Raw genomic sequence first — 15,291 nt, 5'->3', positions numbered from 1 at the left:
AATGCTGATGTGAAGTTCTGTGACTATTTTTTAGGACGAAGCAATTTACTCTAAGAATAATTACTTTAACATGCATCACAAAGGGACAAGCACTGTATAAAGGAATGACATTCTTGGTTAATGAAAAAATATTTGATTTTGATCTTGAACATTTCTATAAGGAATGGGCTTTTTACTTAGACTGTTGTAAATAAAAATGATTCTAGTATAGCCTGGTTAAAACCAGACCATTCTCAGTAGTAACTGAGTTATGGTCTGGCAAAGCTTCATTAATAACTCATTTCCAAAGGGGACGGAAATGTGGGACCAAAGGGGGGGGTCATTTACCAACGGACGTCGCTCAAATGCCTCTGGGCGCAATTGGATAGACCTAAAACCAATCAGAGCGATCGTCATCGTGTAAAGCCATATGCTGCGTCCCTAAGTTACACTATGCCATAAAAGTATGTACTCTTTTTGTGAAGAAAATGTATTTACTTTTGAATGTGTAGCAAAAAATTAGGCAAGCTTTGGGACATACTACTTCGTCATCTTTATCGGACAGATCTGTCGCGTGCGTCCTGTCACTTAAACTGCCCTGTCAATCATCTCGTCACAGTTAAAATCCTCTATTAAATCTAATTTAATTTCCTACCGTTTGGGAGAGAAATGTAGCAGCACGTTCATCTGCCAGTGGGTCTTTCATGGAGACTGTCCTCATGTGTTTGCAATTTGAATATAATAATGCATTTAAAAGTTGCTGCGCTTCACCAACGGACGTCGCTCAAATGCCTCAGGGCGCAATTGGATAGTCCTAAAACCAATCAGAGCGATCGTCATCGTGTAAAGCCCGCCCCAACGTTTCTGATTGGTGCCGCGATTTCGACGGATTAGAAATGGGCTTGAATGAGCTCTTTGCCAGACTACTTGCACAGCAAATCTAAATTTGCCAGAAGTTGTCTGGGTTTTCCCAGGCTAATTCTAGTATGTTTTACAAGAAAATACTATTTCAGTCTTTCACTTAAAAATTACATTGTGTTACTTGCCGTTTCATTGTAATTATTTGCGAAATTTACTAGCAATTTCTAAGTGAATTGTTTTCTGCAGATAATACTGATACTATACAGATACTATTGTAGTATGCTTGCACTGCAAAAAATGATTGTTGCAATTAGTTATCACAACTTAAAATTTAGCGTTTTTTGTTGTGATGACTCAAAAATCCAAGTTGATTAAACTTAAAATGTTAAGGCAGCCCGAAACGCTTACTTTTTTGTTGAAACAACATAATATTAGTTATTCTAATGTTGAATTTCTAGTTGTGTAACAACTAACCAAGGCTATTTTCGGGAATAACATACTACTAATTCTATTTTTGCGGTATCTAATGTGCATGCTGTGTGCAAATGTCTGTATGCATGCATGGAATACCTGGTTGATTTGATAATGGTTAGTGTGCAAATGCAATACACTCATACTCATTATTGGTCACATGGTCATTCTGCTCGACTTGTTGATCTGTAATTTATACTTCAGAGTAAAACATCTCGCTCTAGTCTAGTCTAGTCTACATTCACTCGGTTGCTTTTCAGTGCTGGGCTTGTCCTCAAACACGTTGTTGTTTCTCTTTTCCTGTTCAACTAATGAAGGCCAATTATGCTTAATTGGAAAGTCACTTATCAAGTAGTTCTGTGTTTAACCTTCCCTGTCAGCGGAGCAGCCAGTTTGAGTCTCTCTCACAGGTCAAAGCTCATTTAGTGATGCATGAAAGCTGAGATTTAACTAATTCAGTTGCTGAAATGCATCGTGCAATCACATTTGAAAGCATGTCTTCTCTGCTGCAACGTTATTTCTCTCTCTTCTAGGCTTATCTTATCTCTTCTCTTGCCCCAGAAACTTCCTGCGGCCATGTGTAATTGCTGATGACCGTTTCATGTATGTGAGTCTTTTGATAAAGCTGAGCGATTGTCTCGTTTCTGCAGTCATGTGGTCTTGACTGATTTCTGGAAACAATCTGATTTATGTTTCTTTTGCCAGGAGAGATGTTCACAAATGCTTTGATAATCTGTAGGAGAACAGGCTTTATTTTGACGTGAAAGATGTGAACGCTGCAATGCTTTGACTTGACAGACTAAAGATTCTCTCCTGCTTTTATGTCGATTAGATCAGTGTGTGAATGAACTACAGTCTCCTGAGGTTGACAATAAACAATATTTCAATCAAACACGATCTTACAGGTTGTTTATTTTAAAGTTAGCGCTATTGTAGTGGTGCATGACACATTGATGGTTAAGTATAATAAAGCAAAGATCCATTGCAATGATTTTACCACGTTGTTGACATTGCTTTAACTTCCAAGAACACTTGTTTCTTGCAAACATGCTCATCTTTATGTTGTTCTAAACCTTTATGACCTTTTTTGGAAATTGTATGAGTTTTGAATGATGTACTTGTCAACAGTTGAGGGGTCGATGAGTGAAGGCATGTGCCGTAAAGCTTTATACATTTTTTTCAATTTTGAACAAATCCTCCAGATCAGTTTTGTGAACTGGATCAAATGATTCATTGAAAAAATTCAACTCAAAAGAATGATTCGTTCATGATGTCATACGGGTTTGGAACGACATGAGCGTGAGTACAGTGTTTAATTTTTTTCGGGTGAACTCTTACAACGTGGCTCATTCGATCAAAATTTGTCTGAAAAATCAGTTTTAAAATATTTAAATTGGTATAAATAAATAAAAATATGAAAGATATTTTTAATATATTCACAATGAACATTGTGTCAACTCTTTCATGACATCACTGGACATTACTGGACTCTTGTTTACAGGATATAAGCGATTTTGACAGGAAAGAGCTGTCGCTCTCAGAAAGAGCCTTTTATCAAGCGTGTGAAGGAAATTGGCCTTTATTTCCTGTTGTGTTCTGCCATGCTGGTACTCTATTGTTCTTCACTCTTCTATATAGCCTACTCTACAAGTGCTTCGAGGACACGGATGCATTTATTGTCACTAAAACCGCATTGAAAACCAACTGATGCGTTTGACATTCGATTACCTGACACTGTTTGGTAACATTTATCTTGTAGCACTTCCAGATCCTCAGGTAAACTCAACAGGGCTTAATACGCTTTTGTAGATCATGTTGTCCATCTCAGGCTAAGGCCGTGGGTCCAACAAAGCGTTTTTTCATGCGGCTGGTGTATTTTTTCAATTGTTTTCAATGGAAGCGCAGCGTTTTTTAAAACGCCATGAGCGTAACGAGGCACTGGCTGTTTTTTTTTCATGCTTTTTACTGGTCGCCGAGAGTTGAAGAATGTTCAAGTTTGCGTAAAACTTCATCATTGACACTTTTTACCCAACCGTCCAATCACAGTGGATCAAGGACTGTCTCCATTTTCTGTACACTCCTAAGCAGGGATGTCATTATGTTGAATCAGTTTTTTTACATTTACATTTTAAATGAATATATCCGATATATATTTCTTTTACATTTTAAATGAATATATCCGATATATATTTCTTAAGTTGATTCATTCCACTTTTAGAGTAAACTAGCATTTAGATGGCCTCAAAGCTAACACACATTCACTATTCCCTATATGTGTCCACTATATAAATTAATTAATTAAAGGAACTCACACTTGTATGATTCCTCTTTGGATGCCATCATCCAGCGAGTTGCGGCCTTGTATTGTGACCTAATGTGCATTATGGGTATTATCTAGCCACTAACATCGGTTGTACATTCTTTATTGTGATGCATTGTAGGATTGAATGAGTGCACTCATAATATCTACTGTGGTTTTGGACGCCACTACAAATGGCTGTCTCTTCAAACAGTGCGCTGTTTAAGGGTATATAGACTATTTGGGTGTTTGCAAACTGTGATGATGTGTTTTGTGGGCGGAGCTTATCTGGTGGTAGACAATTACCGTACCGCAGTAGCAGTCTATGGAAGGCACGGAATAAAAGAATAAAAAAAGGTATTTTCAAGTTTATGTCGCACCATTCTGAGAAAAGAAAAGCAGGATTGAAAGATATAAACTAGTGCTGTCAAAGTTAGCGCGTTAATAACGCGTTAACGCAAAATCATATTAACGGCACTCATTTTTTTAACGGCCGATTAACGCAGCGCGTATTTTCTGTTTGACCCGTGGCCCAACCCCTAGTTGGCCCAACCCCTTTTTTTTTTTTTCTTTTTTTTTAAAAGCGCCCAAACCTTATTTAGTTTCTGAGAATCGCCGGTACTGCTCTCCCAGCACGCGCGCTCACCTCTCTCTCTCTCTCTCTCTCTCTCTCTCGCGTGCGCGCGCGGCAGAGAGGAGTAGCGCTTTAATTCAGTTAAACACAGATATTATGTTGCTTCTCTAATTTTACATGCAAGTATAGCCGAAATCACAACACAAATATTGTCTTTATCTTATGTGTATTTGATTTCATCAGACGACGGCTCGATTATCAGGATTTTTGTGCAGAGTAACGTCTTTGAAGGGAGAGCTGGTTATGTCTTAATGGGTCGTGTTTCAGTCACTATTTCATATTCATTCCGTTGTTTGACAAAACAAACAGTAAAATACACCAATGAAAACAGTTTTATTCAGAATTTAGCTTCATTAAAATGGGCACAGAGAGAGACAAATGGCAAAATTCTCTGTCATGCAAAAATCTAAACATGTTTGTGTTAGTAAATTGCTCAGTGCAAAGAAAGAGAATAATGGGAACCTGGTATTTCTTTGTTCTTTCTACATGTGTCTAATAGACATGAACAAGTTCTTTGAAAAACATCTATGACCTTTGAAACATGTCTCGTCTTCATGTTCTATGTTGACTATGGTTTCAATAATAAACATACATTTGCATAAAGCATCCATATTTATCCATGCCCATGTTGATTTAGAGTATTACAAACTTGAAAAGTTTTAATTTAAGGTACATTTAGAACAAATAAAAAATGTGCGATGAATTGCGATTAATCGCGAGTTAACTCATGACAATCATGCGATTAATCGCGATTAAATGTTTTAATCGATTGACAGCCCTAATATAAACCCAATATTCTGCCTTTTTTTCCTCAGAATTATGATATAAACTGAGAAAAAAGTCAGAATTGGGAGATAAAAATAAATAGTTTTGAATGTTATCTGTGTTAAATGTTATAGGTTTAAATATAATGTCATGCTGTAACTGATAGGGCTAATACATTATGCCCCCTATGAACTGCATTTATTATGTTGATTTATTGTTTATTAAATTCATGCTTTAATAGTAGGGAAATGGTTGCCGGTTTCATCAATCATATCTGTCCCTTTAATGGCTTACAACCACGTTTAGCTTTGAAGGGCGTCTTTGACCTTGGTATTCTATCAAAATGCTTTTTTTGCATTCCAAGACATCTTTTCTTATTCCGTGAATCTTGGCCATTTTCCACTGTTTTTTTTTGCCACCACCACAATGCATGCTCAGCTGCTGTGACGTAACTGTGATGTCTGCGCCCAAACAGTCTAAGGAGGTGATTTTGGACACAGCCATTGCTTAAAAGCCACAAAACTTCAATTTTATTTAACCAACCACTATCATCGCTCAAAGAATGGGTTGCTAAACATTTTGAATATCCTATTTACTTATACATTACCAAGTAAGTTTGTTGCGAACACCATTTTATGTTGACTTAAAGACATCACTAATAGAAAGAAAGTGTAGTTTGATTGCTTTTCGCATTACATTTATGATGCTTTTACCCAAAGCGACTTGATTGCATTCAAAGTATCAGTTCTTGCTTTTCCTGGGAATCGAACCCATGATGACCTTGGGTTTGCTAGAGCCATGCTCCACTGTTTGAGCTGTACTGTCTGCTCTTTTATCCACCTTAAAAACACAGTAGTCTGCAGATAATGATCCGGACTGACAGTGGCCTGATTCTTCCTCATCCCCTATTTTCTTGTAATCCATTGTTCCTTGGCAATGTCGAGCAGATCATAGATCTCCGGCTCCAACCTTCCCTCCCCCTCTCCTCCCAGTTTAGTCTTCTCTTCTCTGGAAGTTTTAATCTAAGTTCCCGGTACGGATGTTCAGTTAAACATGAAGCCTTCTTATGTGCAACGGGACGAATAGGAGAAGGGGATGAGACCGATGTATCATTCCCGAGTCCACACTGTACCGGAACGGAATGAATTGAAAGGACTGCTATGCAACAGAGATAGTCTTCGTTGCTTTGAAATATCGAGTTTATTATTGCAGTTCTGTTACATGATGTCAGCACTTGAAATCACCACAGTGGTTTTCAGATGGGTTTCTCGGAAACCAGGTCATAAATATCCGTATCTTTGAACTTGAAGTCCCAGATGCGTTTTGTCTGGGACATATTTTACAATGCCGTAATCACAGCAAATGCCACAAATCACAACAAACATGGTTTACTTCCAGAAAATATTGTTTTATCAGGAGTTTGTTTTAATCCTCTATAAGCTTTCAGTCCTTGACAGGCAGATGGTGGAATGAAATTTTGTCATCACTTTGATTGTCATTGCACAGTGACCTGTTGTTTGACCAGCTCACCTCTGGTCAGTCTTGCTGGATAATCTAAATCAGGGGTTTTCAACCTTTTAGGACATGCACCCCCCCAACCTTTATCTAATTTCACTCACGCCCCCCCAAAAATAACACGATCATTGATTATATTACTTGATGAGTTCAAACATGATTGCTATATTACTTAATATGCTGAATATTTTGTGCAAAACCTTGTTTACACCACCTTGCTGCAACAGCTTGATGATGTCTATAGTGGACGCGACAAAGTGACCATTGCAAATTCATTTGTTCTTCGTGTTAAAAGTATGTCAGGAATAGGAGGCGGCATCAGCTTACCGTCAGGGATTTTGTGTGTTGCATCGCGCCGCTCGCGTCCGGTGTAGACGGTATTGTTTAAACTGAAACATTAAGAACTAACAGCTTGCCGAATTTAGTGTGATGGCTGAGCTTGTTTTTCATTCAGTTTAACTGTTTTATCATCTCTGGTATTCTTGATTTTTACGAGCCGCCGTCCATTTTGTTTTTAGTCGTTTTTACTCAAATTCAGTTGCGCCAAATCTGCCGTAACCTTAGCCAATGATTTGCTGGGAGAGTCGTCAAATTGCATTTGGACACAATTTTGTCTGTTTCGCCAACAAAAATAGGTCCAAACAAAGCCAGAGCAAAATGTTTCTTACTTGAATTAATCTGTTTTTAAACTAATAATTGGAGTCAATGATTCAACGACCCATTCATGAAGACAGTCATTGGCTGCATCCGAATAATTGCATTCTTCCCTGCTGTGTAGTTGGCGAAAAACAGAGCGTGACAGAAGAAGTATCCAAATTCACAATAAGAGAGTAAGCAAAAAGTACCTGGATGATCTTCTACTTCCTTGGAGATTCTGAAGTGTGCATAAGATGGACACTTTACTATCCCATGAGGCCACGGGAGAGGATTTATGAATGGCAGTGAAGCGAGGCAAGATAATGACAACATGGCATATGTTGTACATCCAGATTACATTCATACTACACACACACATACTTTATAGGATACATTTTTCTTAACGGTCGCAAAGTTATTGCTTATTAAAAATAATTACTTACTCAAGAGAGTATGAGATTTCAGATGCTTTATTTCTAAAAGAATCAACCGTTTTGAACGAATTGTTTGAATAAATTATTAAATGAATCGCTCATTAAGACATTAGCTGCGTTTAACTTTCCATTACCCTTCAAATTGCGCAAATTGAAATTGTGAGTTGAAAATACGGCCAATGGAAACACGTCAATTTCGCAAAAACTCCCATTTATTGCAAAAAAGTTTTTCCGCTCGCATGAGGTGGTTTTTCAAGCAATTCGAAAAATATATATTTCGCAAAACTGCAATGGAAACAGTTTTTTGCGCATTTACAGGTCACCTGACGTAGATGATGCGGTGTGTTTGGACAGAATACGAGACAGAGTTCTTTATTAAATTCATATAAGACAAAAGAATTACAGGAATAATGGATTCTAAACCTCAAATAAATGCCACAATCAAGACCTCGGAGCAGAAATGAGTGAGAAAGACCCAGAAACACCTCATATGTGCCGCTCACAGTATAAGGGTCTTTCCTTACCATTAATGTTTGGAAAATACACATACGTCTCCTTCGATTAATAATAATGGCTAGTGCAGTGGCTGGGATATAGTGCATAAACCTACCAACGTCCGTTGCCATGGTTTTTGGAATGATTTTACTTATCGCGAGAGAAAAAAAAGAAGTTTTAGTCGCATAACATCGTTAATGGAAACGCTGTCATTTCGCAATATTTTAGTTTTTTGTCGACATTTAGAAAAAATCGCAAAAGTTTTGCGGAAATCTGTAATGGAAACGCGCCTACTAAGGCCCTGTCCACACGGAGACGCGTTTCGCTGTATACGTATACATTTTTTATCGTATTGGCGTTTTGTCCACACGGATCCGGCGTTTTCAGAGACTGAAACCGCTATTTTTTGAAACCGGGTCCCAAGGTGGATAAATCTGAAAACGCCGCCCTTGCGTTTTCGTGTGCACGGCCAATCCGTATATTTTGTGAAACGATGATGTCATCACACCAAGTGTCAACTAGTCAGACACCGTTAAGTCACATCAACTACATTTATGGTTTTTTCATATTGTTCAACAAAGTTCTTGATTAAAAAAGAAAAAAGAAAAGAAAAAAGAAGCTACTGTGCCTAATATTCTAATATTATTGTTGTGTACAGCGCGCAAGGTTTATGCGCATGCTTTAAGTCTTCTTCTCCATTTTTAGTGTATGTCTGTGGCAGAATTACAGCGCCACATACTGGTCTGGCATGTATACTACATCGTTTTGAGTCGGTTTCAGTGGTTTCGTGTGTACGCAGATATTTCTTGAGATGACGCCGTGTTTACGGAATTTTTTTTTTTGAACGGGGAAAAAAAATATCGGATAGGGAAAGCTCTGGCTTCATGTGGATGTGGCCTAAGACCTAATAGTGGTTTTAGATATGCCTAAACCAGCCATGGTACCAGCACAAAAAAAACACACTCTGTGTGTCTGTCTGTAGTGTTTCCCATTTGTTGTTGGTTTCGGAACGGTTTTCATCAGTAGGACTCGTTCACGGACCCCACAACTCACATCCCATAGCATGTGATCTGAGGCCTGTAAGAATATAAGCTTAAGATAGGCTTACCCATGTGATGGCTCATGGAGAGTTTGCTCCCGTGCTCTGGACTGTAATTATGCGAAAAACACATTTAATAAAATAATTAAAGTACGTTATTTGTGGAACATTCTTAAATTAGTCCCCTTTGGGCTCAACACATCTCAAGCCTGCAGCGTTCTTCACCGTAAATGTCATATTTATCTGTGGCGGCTTTTATTATATCTGCGGGGGAACTTTTTTCTCTGGCTGTGAAATGAAGTTGTGAAGGAGAAGATCCTCTGTGGTGCCGTGCAGTCGTCCAAAGCTTTGAAAACATCTCCAGACTTCAGTCAGAAGCCCTGCAGTGAGGCGATAAGGGAGAGGGGGAATAGGAACGACGGGTTTATTTGGGTCCGTGAAGTTGGGCTCCACTGGTGCTGCGATTAAGGACAAGCACCATCCTCTGTTCATTTTTCATCTGATGACTGATCTCGTCTCGAGGGCTTGGAAGAAACATTCTCTTGGTGTAACTGAAGCTCCCTTTATGTCACTCTGAATTATATAAACATTTTTGCCGTGAGATTCTTCTGAGCTTTGAACACAGTCTCTTTTATGAAGAAAACAGGCCCTGTAGAGTTGCACAGCGCTTCAGATGCTGCTGTCATGAATTAGATCTGTGGCGCAGCTTTACGCACGTGTACTACAGTATCATGGCACTTACTGTATGTAGGTTTGAATATATCTTGTAGAGATTGCACGATATATCTGCCACCATATCGGCATTGGCCGAACGTGTCAATTTTTTATGTTATCGTTATCGGCCCCGATATGAAAATGTGGCCGATTATATTAAAGCCGTTAAATAATGGATTATTTCCTTCAGCTGAGACACTTCAGATGCGCACTGTTCAACATGATGGATTTTAATTGCTTGAAATATGATTGGAATCACTTCAAAAAAGAAAAATACGGTTAAAGGATTAGTTCACCCCAAAATGAAAATTTACTCACCCCAATGCCATCCAAGATACCCATGTCTTTCTTTCCTCAGTGGGAGAGAAATTATGTTTTTTGAGGAAAACATTTCTGGATTTTTCTTCTAACAATGGACTTCATTGGTTACCATCGTTTTTAAGTCCAAATCAATGCAGTTTCAAAAGTCTTTGAAGTGTTCAAACGGGTTGTACACGATCACAGCTGAAGAAGAGGTTGTTATCTAGCAAAACGATAGGTCATTTAAAAAAAAAAAGATAATTTATAGACTTTTTACCTTCAATAGTTCGGATTGAGCTGATCAACAAACGGACAGGGAACTACATCATCACGTTGAAAGGTCACGCCGGCGCCGGCAATACTATTTGAACTACTATTCATATTCATCAGAATGTTATTCATATACTGTTCATATTCATATTCACTGAATACTATTACTATATATATAATAGCAAACAATACTATTTGAACTATCCTCCTACGTACGGTCATATTGTAAATAGTGGGGCGGTACTTCCACCGGCGCCGGTGTGACCTTTCAACGTGATGACGTAGTTCCCTGTCCGTGTGTTGATCAGCTCAATCCGAACTATTGAAGGTAAAAAGTCTATAAATTATTTTATTTATTTTTTTAAATGACCTATCGTTTCTCTAGATAACAACCTCTTCTTCAGCTGTGATCGCGTACAGCCCGTTTAAACACTTCAAAGACTTTTGAAACTGCATTGATTTGGACTTAAAAATGATGGTAACCAATGAAGTCCATTGTTAGAAGAAAAATCCAGAAATGTTTTCCTCAAAAAACATAATTTCTCTCCCACTGAGGAAAGAAAGACATGGATATCTTGGATGGCATTGGGGTGAGTAAATTATTAGGAAATTTTCATTTTGGGGTGAACTAATCCTTTAAGTGCAACATGTGCAGCACAAGACTGTCATATAAGCTACGTAAAATTATAATGAGAACATTATAATTGTGTGTTTGGGACATGGCTTTTAATGGTGAGACTTTTGTTTTTGTAATCAGGCTCTCAAAAATTATATAAAAATTTGGATTTACATTTATCGGCCGATATATCGGTTATCGGCTTTCAAATATAACAGAGTTATCGGTATAGGCCAACATTTTTATATTGGTGCATCCCTAATCGCTTGTGTTGTATCAATCCTGTTTCCTTCCTAGATGAAGTCCCATAATGCATTATAATGCGATTGTGTGCTAGTCCTAGAAACTTCCATTGCAAGTGCATAAACAGGCACGGTGGCCCAATGAAATGGCCTAATTGCCCGTGACTTCAGAAAATTGACCAGCCATTAATGTGTTTTACCGGCCATGAAACTGTTTTTGCAAAAACATGCAGTAATCACACCAAAAGTTTAGATACCAGTGAAAATTCACAATTCTCGCTTCCAATTTCGATACCACAGCTAAAATAAGCCCTAAATTTAAAGCGTTAAATACAAGTAAACGGTAGTAAAATAAAACCAAGGGGTTTTACCTACAAGAAAAAGCACAAATAAATAAAGTACATAACGAATATACAAATGAAATAAACTGTGCTTTTTAGGTTTTTCAGGTTGGTCTGACAGTAGTTTTCATGAACAAAAATTTAACAAAGTAAGCAAATGTACATTTTTCTCTCATTTGGCGCTTGGCGAGTGTTAATTTTAGGCCCTGTCACTGTATGTCAATGCATTTTCTAATTATTGTCTGTGGTTTATTGACAACATCACAGATTATGTTTATGGAGTGTGTCTCTCATATGTTCTTTTTTTACGTCAAAATAAGCAAAAAATAAATAAATATTAATAAGCAAGGTTCACTTGGAAGGCAGGACAGTCTGCATGTCTGACCAAATGCCAAACATGTATGAAAGTGGTTGCAACTCTGCTTGGTGCCACAGATGTAATACTATTCAATGCACCATTAATTAAATGATCTAAAATTAATCCTGCAGAATAATTTGCGCAGTAATTTGGTCTCATTTTGAACGACAGCCCTCACGTCTGCGTGCATATATTTCAAAACATCTCTGGTTCAAACCGGGGTCGGAGAGGAGAACGCAGTATCACGCATTAACACATCAGACATATTCATTTTTTAAAACCTCAAAATGCAATGTCGCTCTGAGTCGATTCACAGAATGAAAGAGGAACTCATTCACGGGGTTGTTTCTCACGCCTGAATGAGAATGTCCTTTTTATCCGTCGAGTCAAGTGGTGCATTGTGAAATCTACCAAAGAAATGCAAATATTGGGAACAGATGTACTGGGCTTTTCTCTTCTGCTGTCATTAGGAATGATGCCATTCTGAAGGACCCACGGCGGTGAGACGGGCCCATAGTCTTTACAAGGGAAAAGCCATGTCGCCCGGCACGTGACTCCTGCCGGATTCTTTAGCTCTTTTCTTTGCCGCTTCAAACTCTCAGGAAGGATAAATGGATTTTTTTAGTGCACTGAGCCTGAGGGAAGACTCACACAATGAAGGACACACACACACACACACACACACACACACCACAAGCGAGATTCTTTTCAGAAGAAAAATAGGAACTTTAAATGTAGCAGCAGCTCTCGGTCCTTGTCTCCCGCTTTCCATGAGAGTTTCCTCGAATGTTTCCACGTCTGAGAGCGGGATGAGGGAATGGAAATGACTCGGACCATGTTCTTGAGTTTCTTTTTATGGGGCATTTCTGTGAGTTGCTTTCCACTCCTTTTAATAAGGGCTTTATTCACTGCAGAGTGCAGAGGAGAATACATTAATCCTTGCGGATGTTTGGTGGGTTTTCGTCATATTATTGGTCTCTCAGTCCAAACGGCAGTAGTAGTGTCTGATATATCCCATGTGTGACTGTAATATTGAAAAACATATTTTCTCAGCCTAAATAGTGCTGTGTGACCTATAGGAATTGTGGCCGCCGAAAAATAATTATTAGCCGAAAGGGTTTCACTCTCGTGCAGCGTTTAATGTAACTTTACGAGAATAACTTTGAAGAATAATATATGGATATTTAATATATTTTCTGTCCAATTTTGGTGTGTGACTTTAAATAATAGTGTGGTTATTTTATTGGCTAGTATTTTTTATTTTATTTTTTTTCAATAAACTGTATTTAATTACAATAATATAATATTAATACAATTTTGTATGTATGTATGTATGTGTATATACACATACACACTTACATACATACATACATTCATACATGCATACATACATACATACATACATACACACATACACACACACGCATACATGCATACAATACATACATACATACATACATGCATACATACATACATACATACATACATAGTACATACATACATACATACATACACACATACACACACACGCATACATGCATACATGCATACAATACATACATGCATACATACATACATACATGCATACATGCATACAATACATACATGCATACATACATACATACATACATACATACATACATACATACATACATACATACATACATACATAGTACATACATACATACATACATACATACATACATACACACACACATACACACACACGCATACATGCATACATGCATACAATACATACATACATACATACATACATACATACATGCATGCATACATACATACATACATGCATACATGCATACAATACATACATGCATACATGCATGCATACAATACATACATGCATGCATACATACATACATACATACATACATACATACATACATACATACATACACGCATACATGCATACATGCATACAATACATACATACATGCATACATGCATACAATACATGCATACATGCATACATGCATACATACATACATACATACATACATACATACATACATACATACATACATACATACATACATACATAGTACATACATGCATACATACATACATACACACATACACACACACGCATACATGCATACATGCATACAATACATACATACATACCAGTGTTGCCAGATTAGAAATGTCGAAGTATCGTACCAAAACCTCAAAATTATCGTTTTTTGAGAAAAATTATCGTACATGAACCAAACGCATAAAATATAGCTATTTTCCAAATAATTTTACAGCCAATTTAAACAAGCTGTGTAATACGCTCACACTAACTGGAGGAAGTCTGGCTACTTAACTTTTTTTTGCCAAAGTGCAAAAGATATGCCGACAGTCCACATTTTGAAGTCCACAATATTTTTAGCACTTTACTGCTTCGTTTTGTTAAACTGATCTAAACTGAACTGTCTTCTTCGGCAAAACTGTAGTGTAGTGTTGACGTGCAGGCGACACCGTGTGGTGCCCATGGTGGTGTCTGTGTGTGTGTGTGTGTGTGTGTGTGTGTGTGTGTGTGTGTGTACACACGTGCTTGCGTGCAGGCAGGCGAGCCTGCGAAATGATTCGGGGTCAGAGAGAGAAGCGGTAGGATGTGTGTTTGGACGAACGACTGAGAAAACTCTGAAATTATCGTACATTATGGGACTTTTTTCATTATTGATCGTACATCGTACAGAGGTCAAAATTATCGTACAAATACGATAATTATCGTACATCTGGCAACACTGATACATACATACATACATGCATACATACATACAATACATACATGCATACATACATACATACATACATACATACATACATAGTACATACATACACACACACACACACACACACACACACACACACACACACACACACACACACACACACACCACACACACACACACACACGCGCATGCATGCATGCTTACATGTCATGCATACATGCATACAATACATACTGTAACACACATACATACAACACACATACATGCATACACACATACATACACACACATATATATATATAAACACTTAAAATAAGAAATGAATAAATATTGAGAAAAAAGGTTTAAAATAAATAATTGTTTAGTTTTTCCACTTTGTTTCTCGTTTTCTTTTTCCTTCCTCCTCATCTCCCTTCTTTTCATTTTGTTTATCGGTCCTCTTGGCACTTTTGTTTGAGAGCTGGTCAGCGTGGCTTTATTGGTTTTGTCCGGCCATTTCCACGTGATTTGGATTCATCTGCCGCTGGTCTTGTCAGAACCAGCCCTGCGTCTCACGGCTGATGCCCACAGAACAGATGTTT

The 15,291-nt window shown here is 37.8% G+C and overlaps 1 protein-coding gene and 1 long non-coding RNA gene across 5 annotated transcripts in view; one reads left to right on the top strand and one right to left on the bottom strand.

Moving 5' to 3' along the window:
- Positions 1–15,291, top strand: part of LOC309486125 (signal-induced proliferation-associated 1-like protein 2) — a 153,103-nt gene that overhangs the window by 18,086 nt on the left and 119,726 nt on the right. The gene's annotated exons all lie outside the window — the stretch shown is intronic.
- On the bottom strand, positions 3,502–8,287 carry LOC309486278. The gene is made up of 3 exons (XR_014201444.1): positions 6,681–8,287; positions 5,034–6,608; positions 3,502–4,028 (listed from the first exon to the last, which is right to left on the bottom strand). It is a non-coding gene; the product is annotated as an uncharacterized lncRNA (long non-coding RNA).

This window comes from Leuciscus leuciscus (assembly GCF_965113295.1).
Source record: "Leuciscus leuciscus genome assembly, chromosome: 22".
Lineage (NCBI taxonomy): Eukaryota > Metazoa > Chordata > Actinopteri > Cypriniformes > Leuciscidae > Leuciscus > Leuciscus leuciscus.
Note: the sequence above shows the minus strand (reverse complement) of the source record. Positions and strands in the feature narration are given on the sequence as shown.